The 15534-nt window shown below is 43.6% G+C and overlaps 1 protein-coding gene across 6 annotated transcripts in view; it reads right to left on the bottom strand.

Moving 5' to 3' along the window:
* Positions 1 to 15534, bottom strand: part of LOC126868462 (3-phosphoinositide-dependent protein kinase 1) — a 407826-nt gene that overhangs the window by 259190 nt on the left and 133102 nt on the right. The window lies entirely within an intron of this gene.

Genomic DNA, 15534 nt, shown 5'->3' with positions numbered 1-15534 from the left:
CGATCGATTGAATGTCGAAAACGGTCGAGCACATGCTTTACTACGCAGTATTCTGGCGAAACACGAAGTCGATATCGCGTATTCACGTTGTTGTTGATACACATCACCGAGAATCCTGTGATATACGCACATACAATGATAAAGAGAAAAAACATGATAACCGATAGTTCACCATCTCCAAGAATTTAATATAACAGAAATTTAATATCAAGGATATTATTAGTTGAGATTCTGATTATAATATCGCGTGACATTGAACAAAGGTTTGTCAGTTTTTCATTTGGACGTTGTTATCGCTCTATCGTCTTTTTTTTTACTAAGGAACATGTATACAGCAATTTCTCGTGATTCTCAATAAATTACCCGGCTAAGTATATCAGGCTACGACTCATCGAGTTGATTCATCGCACGAACGACTCTGAAAAGTAGAGAACTCCTACCTTGCTAAGATCTTTTTCCATAGGGAAAACAAAATCGACCGAATTTTCGATTCAACAACCGTCGCTCTGCTCGAGGTGGACGAAAAGCGAGAAAAGGATGGGGGAAAAAAAGAGATCGGAACACGACGTAATATTTGCCGGCGGTGAAAGAATTTGATGAGCATGAATTCTCCCGTCGCGGCGCAACAGTCACGTGCAAACGTCGGAAAGAATTCTTTCTTACACGTCCCTTGATCCCGCGTCTCTTTCATCGTTTACGACGCGGCGCGGCGTGACGCGCCAACTCGCGCCTTCGGCGCCAGCGTGCAACGGCCCTGGCCATTGGCGCGTGGCGGTGCTAATGAACTTCGAGCTCACGTTTTGCGCAAAACACGTGGCATCCTCACGATGCATCGGACACGCGCACGCTGTTTTCGCCGTATCGCCAACTTCGCAATATTCGAAGAATTTCGAACGACTCTTAAGAAGAAACTCGCAGAATTTTGTCGACGCGATGACAAGAGAAACGAGATGTCTTGAACCGGAGCTTCATCTGTAAATCTAGTCGATTTCGATTTTGTTCGTGAAACGCTAACTGCGGTTGCGACGATTACTTCGATCTCAAAAACTACCATCAAAAGGAAACAACGTTGATACTATCACGGGTGAAATTTTACACTGATAAGGATAAGAGAATGAAGAAATTAAAGAACACGATAAGAGAACTATTTGCTCGAATAATACTCGTGTGCTTGGAAGATGATCGACAGTGGCATTTAGGGAACGCGATTTTCGATTAAAAGGTTTCGTTGATTCATCGAATTTTTCGTGCTACGCAAAGGATTTGGAAACAAATCTCCACCTTTTTTGTATGTCCAGTCGTTGCTGGACAATTGTCAAATTAACATCGAATCGCATGATGTTGCATTTCTCCCCTTTCATGGGAGAAGTACGTAGTTAGGTACAAGCTCGCTCGTTCCTGACGGGATTGGATAAATCCTCCGAGAAAATTTCACGTTGAATAGCCTTGGAAGTCGACAGCTGAATATGGCGGTGACAAATGCCCACAAAGAGAACCTGTATACATTCTTCGCGTAATTTCCAGACTCTCTGGAAAAATGAACTCGATCTTTTTCATTCCAGGCATTCTCCCGTTCAGGTGACTTAAAGTTAGCCATTCGTAGGACCATAATCCAGCATGTATCACGCTTAATGCAGAAGATTTCTGAATATTATGCCGACCGAGCCGAACGTATTACTGTTACAGAAAGTTACAGATATTTATTAACACTTTAGGTCATTCCAAGATTACGGGAGGGTCATCGAAGTTGCGTCGCTGATGGTCAAGGTTGTTTGTTATTACCACAGTCGTGTTATTGATAATGATGAATCATAATAATTCGAATAAAATCTCATGTTTATCTCGCCCTGCCCCCAAAAATGGAACGATTTCGAATATCCACCCGAGTTTATAAAAAGCAAGTTATGAAAGACAGGAAGAAAAAACGAAAAAAAGGGGTTTCATTCGATGGATTTGCATATTCTGATGGTCAGATCGCAGACGATCTTGTTTAATTTTACACGAAGGAGGTTTAAAAGAGGGTAATCGAAATGGGTCGACGGATTTCCGCTTCCCTGCCATGTTCTCCTCCCTTTTTTTTTTTTTTTTTTTTTTTAATTAGTGAAACCACTTTTTACGATTCAAACGATCGGCGGTCGAAACAGGAGCGTTTGCTTTAATTCTGATCGCTATCTTCGCGTAACATTTTTATTACAATTTCGACGCAGGTACTCGGGTGAAAAGGGCTCGATCGCATGCGAAATCTTTAATTTGGTCGTTGGTTCTGCGTTCATTTCGTTTCGTTGATCGTTCCAGTGGTTACTTTATTGACTCGGCGAAATCCAGCGTAGAAATTCGAAATTTTCGAGGTAAGGACAACCGTGACAAGACGATAATGCAAATTAAATTGACGCGAGTCCTTGACGAGAGCCAACCCGATGACGGCCTGGCTGTCGTTAAACAGTAAATTACCTGTAAACGCGTAATCGACGTAGCGCGACGGGGGAACGTCACGGGACTCCCGTTGAACGTGAAATCGCTCCAAATTGTCGGGAAATCGAGGCAAAAGCAACTTTGTAACCTTTTTCCGTATTCTTCGTGATTATCCTCTGATCACCGGATGTGACCACGCCGGTGAAAAAGAAGCAAACGATGTAAAAAGCGTTCTGATGTATCTACGGTAGCTTGCTTTTGAAAAAAAAAGAACCGTCCCTTCGGCTACACGGTGCTACTTTCTGATTTAAAAACACGATTTGCGCGGTAAATACTTTTATAATAATAACGAGTTGAGCATAGCAATTCAATTCAGACCGCTCAAAAAATAATACGTCGTGCAATTTGAGCTATAAATCTTTAGCAAATGTGTTTATTGGTCTGTGTTTTGTGCTCGTTTCTGAAGAAAACAATCGGAGTAGCCAAAATGACGCATAGGCGAGTATCAACAAAATGCGGACATAACAACATCGAAATTATGTCGCATCATACGTTCTCCTGTCGGCGCTTTGAACAACGACGTAGTTTCTCCATGCGGCGCGTGGCGGGATGCTAATGAACCCGTCGTGAGTCACGTTCGAAAACACAAAAGAATGGATCCACACGAGCGTTGAATTCTGACTCGAAACAGCGATTTGCAAATTGTCGCGGCATTCGCTATGACTGTTCTTTCGAACGCGAGCACGTGCGCCGTTTTTCGCTTTTTCAGCCTCTCTCCACGCGGTTCCACTTCTTCCACGTCTGGTTTACTTGATATCGTCGTTGGCTGATACGTTCGCGTGGCTCATCGATCACCGCTCGATCGTTTCGCGATCTTGCGAAATCAGTTCATCGAATTGATGAAATAAACCGAACGCAAATTGTCAAATAGATGCAAGGGATATGTTACAGTTCGCATAATAATTTTCTCATGGTAATCGTGCATTTATCTATCGTTTTATTTAACGAAATTCTATAATCAAGTTGAAATCAAAGCTAAAAGGATACTTAGAGCGTAGCTTCAAATTTTTCCGCTACGTCCTTCTCAATTTGGTTTCTACCTTGTTTAAATTTTAAAACACGAAGTCGCAAGTATAAATATCACTCATTTACCATGCGGAAATTGCTACGTGAAGACACGACATAGCGAACTGTCTGGCAGCTGACTCTGTACTAACCGACTCATTCCCCTTATACAGCTATCGGACGACTACGTACACGGATATTCCTGGTTAATTTATCGAAACTTAGCCTTGCCGGGTTTCTTTTAATTTGAATTACAAACATTATGATTTCGATCTGGTTCTTGAATATCCAACCGCAAATTATCGTATTATCCCTTGGTTTTTTTCTTCCGCCATTAGCAGGAAGAGGGATGAAGAAACAAAAGGACAAGAACGTAGGATAGGAGGGGACACACGTGTGGCAGGTAGGTAAAATAATCACTCGATCGAGTCGAATTAAAGAGAATAGCTGGAGCGGGCATCGATCTCGGTTCGGTTAGCAGCCGTGGCCAGCCGGTGGTAATTAATCAGCGCGCGCGCGGTGCACGCCGGTAATTAGAGGTACCGATCGACGGGGCAATTAATACGCCTCTTAACCGCGATCGGCGATCGATCATCGAAATGTTATTCGCCGCCGCGTGCGCCGCAAGGGAAGAATGCCGCATACCGAACGTAACGGTATCGGATTAGTGCGAATTAAGCGGAACGACGCGTTGGTGTCTCTTTCTCGAAGAGGCCATCAGGTGGTTTTCTCGTTAGTGATTTATCGGTCGCGTACGCACCACCAGCAATAATTTCGCGGTAATATCACGGTGATCCATGGCCGGGACGTGAGCCTCGCGAGCATACTCCGATCGCCCGAGATTTCTCCTGCTCGTCTCTACTTGCCTTCGAACGTGTAAGAAGGAAATTGAATATCTAACCAACGAATGTGCCAAGTGTTTATGGCTGTTTGGATGGATGAATAATTTCCTGGTTGGAATTCGCTTTTTCGGATTAAAGGTAATAGTTTGACGATGGTAATTGGAAATTTATAGCTGCGTAAATTAAACGTTCGAACTTCTTCTCTCTACAAAAGGACATACTGCAGCAACTTTTACTTTATTGCCTGTGGTAGAGCGAAGATTACGAGTGTAAAAGGGTATAAGATAGTTTCCATACGAAAGATTCAGTAGATTATAAATCTGCAGAGATATTCTCAGGACATATTGAGTTACTTCCACCTAAAGTGACAGTGCACTCTTCCTTCATCTCCTAATTTCGAACACTCGACCCTTTCACGCAACTCTAGTACTCGAAATTCAATTACCCGCGATAATCAATCGTGCGAAATTCCAAATTCGAAAGTCCTGACAACGTGTTCGTATCGCCAAATATATCTGCCATTCAAACCGAAATCTCGGAATTATTTTGTACATTATGTACATAGGATTCATGTAAATTATGTACATAGGACTCATTCGACTTAGCACTATCTTTCTGGTTCTGATCTAGCATGGAGAGCTCTGAAATTAACCGAGAGCGTCTCCTGAAGCGACGGGACGGCCGATTAAACGATCTAAAATTCCATCGCGTTAATCGCCGTCGAAATACTAGCAGGTGGCCCGAAACGAGTCGAGGGAGCCGGAGAAACGGTGATTTGGGCGGAGGAGAAGGTTACATCTAGATGGCGTTAACGCGACAATTTTCGGGCAAAACGAGTAACACGATCGACGCGAAACTCCATGGACGGTGCGTCAAAAACGTCGGGTCGCTTTTGATAATCGCATTCACCGGAGACGAAATCGTCGTGTCATCGTGGCACCTGGCGTTTTCCAGGCATCTCCTCGTCACGTCGTTCCGCCACGTTCCACAGAAATAATTAATTTCAATCTTGGAATGCCTGGTCGGAACGGACAAAAGCTCTTAGCTTGTCGCGAACTTTAGTCGCAGCCACTTCCGACGAATGACCAGACCAGCTGTGAAAGAGAGAAGAAGAAACTCCTTGCATCGCCCAACGTCGTCTCTTCTTTTTTCTTCCATTCTTCGCTTCGTTTTGTTTTAATCTTTCTTATACTTTCTTTTGCCGTTGGTTGCATCCGGTGAAAATTCAACGGATACACCGTTTAACCAGTTTAGGATCGACGTTGCGTTGACGCAACATTTCATTTGCGATCTATTTTCGATCAATCTACGTTGTCGAATTGTGTTTTTTAACACCGCAGCTAAACGAATACTCGACGATTATTAATTCAGGCAAGCTTATTCTTCGACTACCGAGACAAATTCCGAGGACAAGTTTACGAAGACCAACGAACTCCACTTCATCCTCTCACGATCCAGTTCTTCTTTTTCAATGACGTCATTGACAAGCCCACGCGATGTCAAGCCCAAGGCATAACGAACACGTTCATTCAGCAACAAAAGTCAGCCGTTTCTTTACGAACCACGAAGTAAAAAGTGCGCGGTATTCAAAGGTCAAAACATTCCACCGATTCTGAAAGCGATCGAACGATAAATTTCGCGAATCCTTCCACGTCAGCCACAAAAGGCTATTGTCCTGTGGCATTTATCCTTGGTTGGTGTATTCGCGACTGGAAAGCCGAGGGGATAGCGGGCCCCGGTTGTTTTCTAAAAAAATAACGGAAACTACCGGAGGAATGTGCGAAAGGAAACGCCGAAACGTCTTTATCGCGCCTTTCTCTTATTCCGTCTTATCTGTCTCTTTCCCTCCTTGTCCTCCCGATCTTCTTATTTCTCGTTCCTGCCACGTTCCTTCACCGGCTTCCTCTCCATCTTCCTCTCTCTCTCTCTCTCTCTCTCTCTCTCTCTCTCTCTCTCTCTCGACGCGTCTGGTTTGCTCGCGCATAACGCGCGCGCGAGATTCTTTTGGTCGCGAGTTCAAAAACCTCGGCGCGCGTGCGGCTTCCTCCGGAATGGCCGCGTGAACCACCAATTACCAGCAACAGAGAGAGAAGGGACGTGGATGACGCGTTGCAGCTGCACCACCGTGGCTCTCGTTACGGCAATTTCGCGCGATAAGTTCACGGCAACGAGAACGCACGAAAACGCACGAAAATACTCGTGACTCGCGATTTACCGTACATCGGTTGCCCGGCCGCCAGGAATTCGAACGGCACGCGGTCATTTAATAGCCTCGATCCACTGGCTTCCTGCTATTTCCTGTCGGTGCCAATTGTAACTTTGCTCTTTGTTTTGAATTAATATAATAGCTACGCGCCGCAACGCTTTGCCGATCCGGTCGTATAATAGTTTTGAAAGCTACACCTCAATTATCCTTCCACCACTTTCTTCTTTTATAACCTAAACATTCTCCAAACTGCACAGAATTCAGTACTTTCTGCACTTTCATTTGGAAGTCATCGTCATCGCCCGATCAAGCCTTAATAATCGACAGTGATTTACAAAATCGTATCGTACGAACGATCTCTAATTGGAGATTGAGAAATAAAAGTAGATGCACTATAGCGTAGTTTTCAATTGTAAGTGAGAAAAACGAATCAGGGGCATCGGAGTTTTAAATTAATTCATCTCGAAATTGCAGGAAATCAGCGTGGAATAAATGGCGAGAAGCGCTAGCTGACACTGATTTCGCGTAACACGATTCTCTAATTTACTCACTAGAGAAAAGAGAGAGAAAAGAGAGAGAGGGAGAGAGCGGTTCTCGCAGGGACCGATGAGAAATTACGCCGCCATTCGGTGAACTCTCTCGATTCGAGCGAGATATTAAAGGAAATTCGTTTGTAGCCAGGCGGGTCTGTTCATCCGGATTTATCAATCACGTCTAAATCCGCAGTAAGATATTCCAGGGCTCGGAATATAAAACGAACCACCTGATTTCACGGCGATCCGTTATCTCGGTGTTATTCGCGCACCACGACGTCACGTGCGCCCGCGCGATATTTCTATCCGACCTAAATGTCAATCGGTATATTTCGTTGAAAAGGACGCGAGATCGAGCGCGTCGCAGCTACGTATGTCAATCAATGGCACCGAAATAAAACCGTAACACGTACCACCGGCCACTCTCTGACGTTGAAGAGTCGATTGATAGATACGCTGAATTATTTATCGGCGCGGAGTTATCGCTACTCTGACTCGTTGAATTATGAAGCCGCTCGGACGTGTGTTGTAAAGGATCGGCACAGAGTAAATTTCTAATTTGATCCATTTGCGATACCGTCAGGATCGTCGTGGTTATTCTTAAAGAGATCATACGCAGAGAGAAGCATCATCGATCGTCCGATTGACAAAGCTAAATGGATACGAAGTCGAAAAATATTTGATTCGCGATAGCGATTCATTGTACGTACGTAAATATATACGATGCCTACGCGTTAGAAACTCGAATCGACGATAGAAATTGAAATCGAAGTAAAACGTTCGACTACAAGTTCCATCGAGACTGCTAGATCGTCTGACAATGGCAGTCATAATTTACCGTGCTACGAGTCGCGCAGCACCGACGTTTGACGTCTGTAGAAAGATCACGATTTATCAACGTCGATGCGTACCGATTCGTAAAACTTCCAAGTAATTTCCATTGTCACTACACAATACTACGGCCAGTTAACAAGGGAAATAGAAACGACACAAACGCGTTGAACTCGTGTAACCGAGTATACAGGACGAACTGAAGTTGTGGAATACAGGAAACGCGTCGATCTCGGTATAAATAAAATAAATACTGGAAACAACAGAAGCAAGCGAATTCATAGCTTGGTGTGTGGGAAAGAGCGATGTTTGACGGAGCGACAGGAAGATTTATTAGATCATTACGACGGCGCTAGGTGTTAAGCGTGTGGCCGCGTCAGTGGAGTTTCGCGATTCTCGTAGAAACGTACAATTAGCGCAAGATTGCTAGCCGTTTTGTCAGAGATTTATGAATCACTACCGATCGGTTCTCGCGACTCGTGCCACGAGGTAACGATCCCTATACCATCACGCGGCTCGTAAATAATTGTTTCTCGAACGCCACCGTATGCATTTTAACGCGGTAATTAACTGGAAAGAGTTAATTGGTCAGGCCTGTAGTTTATCGTCGCGTTTCTCCTCGCCAATGAAACATCGACGAATTCTTAGACGACCGAGGGGAGATTGGACGGAGGGAAAAAAGAAGAGGAAAAGCGGAAAAATAGAGGGGAACGTTGTTGAAAGCGCGTGTACGTATCGCGAGGGAAACGTCGTTCTATTGGAAACATGTCTCCAGACGTCGTGAGCGTATCTCAAGACGCGCCGATAAGAAACCGACTGCCGAGAGGAGAAAATAGGTGTATTTAATTGGAAACTGAGGGACGAGAAACGGGGACGATGATCCACGGTCGGGAGATCGTGAAAGGGAGGGTATTTATCGAGGTTCTGCAACCGACTTGTTTTAAAAAGACGTTTGCAGATCTTCGACGATATTTTTTGTTAATAATATTATACAAGCAATGAAACTATGAAACTTACAAAAAAAAAAGAAAAAAGAGGAGGTAGTTGATCGCCTCTCGACTTTTGAAAGGCTCATATATCAGAACCTTTTTGCAGTTCTTTGAAACGTTTCAACGAACAATGCGAACAAAGTAGACGAGCCTAATGCCTGGTATCTCAAGGAAATCCGTGGAAAAGGATCAGAAAGCTCGCAGATCCCAGCAAGGAGCATAAAACCCTCCTCGACTGTAAGATTCAGAATCGGGAGAAAAAAATGCGAAGCAGGAAGGTAGGGTATTTTAAATGGGGAGGCAAAACGCGTAAGACGATAAGCGACGTTTAAAAGTCGAGGACGGAGATTTATTCGCGGCATCGACGTCGGGAACGCGGAAAAGAAAATCCACTTTTGCCGGTGCACGCGAAATCCCCCGTATCGTAGGGAATCAGCCCGACGAATATCGCTGAAGTCCATGTACGGACGCCGGCGGAAACAAGGATCAGACATACGAAGGAAATAAAGGAAAAATGCAGGGGAAGGGTGAAGAAGAAGAAGAAGAAGAGGGCCGATGAATACACGTATCCTTCGAGCGTGGATACGTGTTTGATAGCAATCCCCGAACGTTCCTCCATAGACGTCTCAAGAGCTCGACAAAGGAATAAGCTGCTCGTCGAAGGAACGGACTCGCGATTAATAACGGACAAATAAAAAGGAATAGAAGTATCCTCGTAGCTCCAAGCTACATGCTGACGTATTGGATCAGTCTGGTCGATCTTAATATTTTAGTATGGTCTTCTTCTTATCCGTTTTCGATATTATTAGAGAAAAGTATGTTCCGTCGTCGAAGAACGTAGATGAATACACTAACACCGCGCCGATACTCTTATCGGCTATAAGTGATAAATATAAAATTAGTCGGTTAACGTTAAATTAATTTAACCATCTGCCCTAATCCAAAATTTGTATCTCTATGCAAGTTGATACATTCAGTGTTACGCTGTCATTTCCTCCAGTTTTTTATTCTATGAATCTCAGAGTCCAGCTTGCAAACACACGGATACCGACGTAGACACGAATTAGACGCGAGCTGGGAACGAAGGAAATAAAAGAAAAGGGTAGACGGGGGTGAGAAAGAAAAGGCTGCGGTGAGGAGAGGCAGAAGGAAAGCAGGAAACGTGCAGCCACACGGTAAGGTCGATCTATTCGAAAGGCAGTCCGCGAATGTGTTTCCAAGCTTGGTGGACGTATCTCGAGGAGTTGGCTGAGAGGGTGGCCACGACAGCAGAGAAGAAGTAGAAGAAGAGAAAGACGAGGAGGAAGAGGTGAAGGAGAAAGAAGTAGAAGAAAGGGGTGGTCGTCGAGATGAGGGTCGAGGAGGGGATGATAGACTCGGTTCTCGAAGCAGTTACCGATACGATGGTCGATGCGGCAGGAAAGGGGACAGTTTTTTTCATTTTTATCGGAAGAAAAGAGTGGTTCTAGGCTGTAATGGAGTCCAGGCACGTATTCGTCGCGCACACGCCAGCAGAGCCCGCGGCATTTCCAGCCAACCACCACCGCCACCCTCTAACCTCGACCCACCCCTTCTCTTTCCTTGGTCTTTCCAACTCTTCGCCGCGTTGCAGCTTGACAGACCGACGTTAGATCCCCTTAGCTTCGAACACAGGCGATGCCAACGCTCGTCCGTGTTACTCGATTTGCCTATCTGGGTATGCCAGGAAAAAACATTTGTCCCTCGATTTGACGTTTGTGTTTTTAAATTTGACGTTCATCGAGGTACAATATTTAAATGTTGATTGTTGAAGAGAAATATGACGATTTAGTTAAGAAGATCGAATTTTGACAATAGTTTGGAGATTAATAAGAAGGAAAATGGAAGAAGCTAATTCTTGTTGATGAAATTGTTCTTCAGCACAGTTTACAAGGAGCGTTTAATTTGTTTAATTCGGTCGCGAGACCGGCGAAGATTTTGCCTAGCGCAAGAATCGTATAACAGTTGGCCGCTAATTAATGCGTTCTGATTACTTTTGTTTTGATGAATTATGTACTTAATGCCGCGCCGAAAACTTTGGATTATTACCCAGACGCGAACTTCGTTTTAGAGAGCGCGGTAGGTATACGCTTCTGTTGGTTAACTACTTAAAATTTCGTTTACACCGGGCAAATTATAATGTAACAACGTCACTGCTTGGAGAGTCGATGCGATTACGCAAAGCTGTTGCAACTCGACGAGGAGAAGTCTTGTAATATTTAAACAAAATTACAGTAGCTTTCAATCTTCCGAACAATTGCATGTTCTTTTTCGTCAGTTAGAAAAAATTTATTTTTGGAAAAGCGTGGAATTTCGTAAAACATCATTGCCAAGAAAAAGTCATGAAACGCATGAAAATGTCAAGAGTTATTGTGGAGGAAAGCGTGAACGAAAAATTCATTGATCAGTCGATAAATCGTAGAAAAGGACGAGACAAAAGAGTGGAGACAAAATAGGAACCGAAACAGTGGAAGATAGAAAAAGGAAAAAGCGGAGTCGAGAGGTTATCGTGCACCGGGTCATGTTTGAAAACATGAATGGAAATGCATGAGAGATTTACAGAGGCATCTACCAGCTTGAATAGCAGAAGAAAGCGCCGCTATCTCCGTACTGGCCTCTGTATCGCGTGACAAAAATATTCGTGTTTCACGAGGACCGTACTTTTTTAATTAAGCTCTCTTTGAATTGGATGTTTTCCCGGACTTTCACGGCCTCGTGGTCGTGACACATTGTGACTGATATGTTAATCACGCATCCATCGTAGAATTTCCAGATTAAAAGCTTTTCATTTAAACGAGTATGTATATATAAGTAAACCAAAGAAGAATGACAAAGGATAACATCGGTTTCATCGCACAAGTACATGATTAGTGTTCAATCTTAAAAAAAAAAAAGAGAGAAAACTGATTTTTTCTATAAGTGAATGAGTTAATAACAGCTAAAACGCTATGTTCCATTCGTGAAATTATAAAGAAGGAGTGGAAGAACGCGAATAAAAGCGACGAGTGGAAAGGTGAATGGTGGCGCAAAGGTGAATAAAGCGAGAAAAATAGCGTGTTACGGATGAATATTAAGCGCATACTGGCGAACGTACGTCCGACGAGGCTTATCCGTGAACTGTATCGTGGCTACACTCGCCATAATAAGTGTCAAACGCACAGTGATTACGTGATGTACGACCGGCAGCCAGGTTATCGTTGCACTACTGCTCACCGTCTAATTACCGGATCGGTAGCTCGAAGAAACAATGCGAAGGAATTTAATCTTGCACCGATTAATTGCCGGCGATACGGGAAAAGTGACACGGCTACGGTTACATGGCTAGGATGGAATCGAAATCGCGGTATAGTAGATCTGGTTGTTTAAAATTTGCTATTGTTTCAACAACTTTAACGCTTAATAATTAAAGTAACTAAAGCTTAAACCAAATAGCGAATTCATTATATATATATTTTTCTCGTTCGATTTTAACGATGGCAAATGTTTCAATAAAGGCGTTTAATCTCTACAAAATACGATATTGGCACGTACATTGTTACTATTATGTTAGATACTCTGTATAAAAAATGTTTTCGCGCAAATTGTAGCTACAAATTTACCGTACACGACACATGCCTCGCGGTGAAACGGTGAAAGGGTTAAATCTGCGCGGTTTACGAGCTCGTCGTTCATAAGAAACACACGGGATCTTCGTGTACGGTGTACGAGGAACGTGACCCGTTAGATGGCTCCCTACTAATCTCAACCGAACAACGCAGATCCTTTAGATTCTAAGTAATGCGCATATTAAAAGATACGATAGGGTATATAGCGAGATACGATCAGTCGGTACAACTGGAGCGCGAGGGGCACAGCAAGGGGAAACGGATCGTGCATTGTCAGACGTAGTTTGCAAGCAATGGGAACCGCTTCTTTGTGACTTTTCGTGCGTGTACCGCTTCGATAACTGTTTCAAGTAAAAGTTGTATAAATTGATGGGAACTTTTCTTGGATCTTAAAGCGTAGCACCGTTCACGATGACTAAAGCGTTCTTTTCTACACTAAATACAATACTATAGATTACATTTTGATCGATATCAACGTTTAGTGACTTTAGGATATCTGATATTTCTAAACGTGTAATGTAATATTGGAAGTTTCGACGTGGACAGGATATTTTTCAAATACTTCGATGACAGTACTCTTGTTTTATTGGACCATACATTCGTTGAAGTCAATTTTCAAGAGGAACGTCGATTCAATCGCATAATCTGTCCATTAATTGTCGATGATTTTCAAAGATCATACTCGATGTGAATAATGGCGAAAACTCATCCGTGTCAAGCTGAATTATTTATCTTTTACTTCTTTATCTTTTATCTGTACACCATAAAATAATCGTGCGATATTAAAGACAAAATCAGAGAATATCGAACGAAGAACCGGCCTGAATCGCTTTTAAATATTCAAAATACTCCCGTCAATCTTTTACATTTTTTTCGTAAGACGATTCAGCAAAGTGAAACGTTTAAATATTTACTTCGTAATTTATTTCTAGCTTTCCACGCATAGAACGTAGAAGAACACGCAGTAATATCGTGGATAGCAAACAATTTGCTGCTTTAATCGTTATTGCCCGCACGCCCGATGTGTACGCGTTAGAAGCGTAGAAATCAGTAGGTCGTTGATCCAACTAAGAAAACGTGTCAATGAACGTTGAGTGAATTACAAGATGCGAGAGCGCACAGATCGCAAAGTTCATTCTACCGAACATTTATTCTCGACACTGTTGCAACATTTCCAACGATAGAAATACTCTTCTTGCTTCTTTTTAAATTACAGCAAGAATAAAATTGACCAGCTTGTATCTTGAAACTTAAAAGTTCTTACTGTATCTCCTTAAGAATGTTAAAATAAAACGCTTAAAGTAAAATCTCATTCCGATGTAGAACGTGAATCTGTAGGGCCATTATCGATAATATTAACTTTACAAATTGGTCACCGCAAGCCATAAAGTATCATTTACATCGATCACTTTTGCGGCAGTAGATGAACGAAACCCCCAAGATGAATACTAACAGAGGAACTACGACCAATTAATTCATTCTTCCTACCATAATCCTTGTGGCTATCCGAGGCCATTATCAACATTACTCTTGTACCAATCATTTTCCTTTCAAACGCACGATCGTACAACTGGAATCAGCGTATAGCCCAGCAGTAGGTCGATTTTATTCAGCCGCGAGGGCGGTTCGTAGATCGTTAAAAAGGCAATCCCGGCGTTCTGGCGCGGCACGTTGCGCCGACATTAAGTTCGAGGAGCTGTAAGGAGTACATAATGTTGCGTTAACTCAACACCAAGGGGAGATGGATGGTCGGTACGCGTTGCATCTTTAATTTTTTCCTCGTCGACAGCCCTCCTGTCCTTCTGCTCACCTGCATGCCTCTTCCTTTCTCCTTTTTCTTTGGTGCCTCGTCCTCGTTCGTTCGTACAAGGGTAGTAGTCGTGGACGGTTCGCGAGAAGAGGAAAAAACGGGGAAAAAAGACGAGTAACCTGTAAGTTTTTAAAACGCACGGTCGAAGGTGATGTCAAAGAGCGAGAGGAGACGAGCCCGAGACAAACGGTCGAGAAGGAAAGAAGGAAGACGGTACGTCGACGAAGAAGGGTGGGACGATACGTGCGCGACATCGTGAAGCTCGTTATAATGCTCTTCGAGACTCGCTTCATTTCTTATTGCCGGGAACGGCGCGGAACTGCGGATTTTGACGAACAAGGTTGCAGAGCAAGCAGCGGTACCTAATGGTCGTCCGTGAAAATTGGACGACAATGGCTGTTCTTGGTCAGGATACTCGTCGGCTGAGAGGAGAAAACGGACGAGGGCCGTGTCTCCAAGACGATTCGGTGATTAAAGTAACGAAGAAGCGATAGCCTGACCCTCGATCACGATGCCGGCCGCGTCGCGACATCGGTCAACGAAAATAACAATGTTCTACGGTGCTACCGTTTCCATGTGATTCCAAATCGTTCAGTTATCTCGAACGAATGTAATTTGACAGCTTCGAGAGGGTGAATTTTCGAAGAAGATAGATCAAATTGGATTTTGCTTTATTGGAATTCGAGAGACGATCGCGTTAAAGTTTCAAATTCTCGGAAAAGTTAGAATCGACCGAAGTGTCTTTGGTGGCAGTTTCACGTGAAAAGAGACGAGCCGAAAAAGAAGAAAAGAATAATTCCGGAGCGTAGCTGAAAGCCTTATGCCGCGCCTAATTAAAATTCTTCGACGGACCAAATGATTTGGCATAACGCAATGCGTGGAAAGGAGACGAAGAAGGAACGAAACAAGGGTCGAAGGATAAAAAGAGAGGAAAAAGGTAGAGCTTAAAAAGAGGAGCACGCGAGGCCGTTAGTCGGAGCATTCCGCAGATTTATAGGTAAAGGGGCACGCTCGCGGTTGGCCTTGAAACGAAAGGGAACGCGGTAGATCTTCTCGTTTAGCTGGTGAATGAAACGACCCTTTGACTAAACACCGCCATCGATATTAGGGATCTTCCGTCTGTAACCTCTCCTGTTAACCCTTTGTGTCCTTCTTCTGTTTCGTGTCCGCTCTGCTCGCTCGCTTCAAGACCGGGTTTTGTTCCCGCCACACCGCGTCGTTCG

Source organism: Bombus huntii, chromosome 1, assembly GCF_024542735.1.
Source record: "Bombus huntii isolate Logan2020A chromosome 1, iyBomHunt1.1, whole genome shotgun sequence".
In the NCBI taxonomy this organism is placed as follows: domain Eukaryota; kingdom Metazoa; phylum Arthropoda; class Insecta; order Hymenoptera; family Apidae; genus Bombus; species Bombus huntii.
The sequence above is the reverse complement of the archived record's forward strand: the minus strand, read 5'-3'. Positions and strand labels throughout refer to the sequence as shown.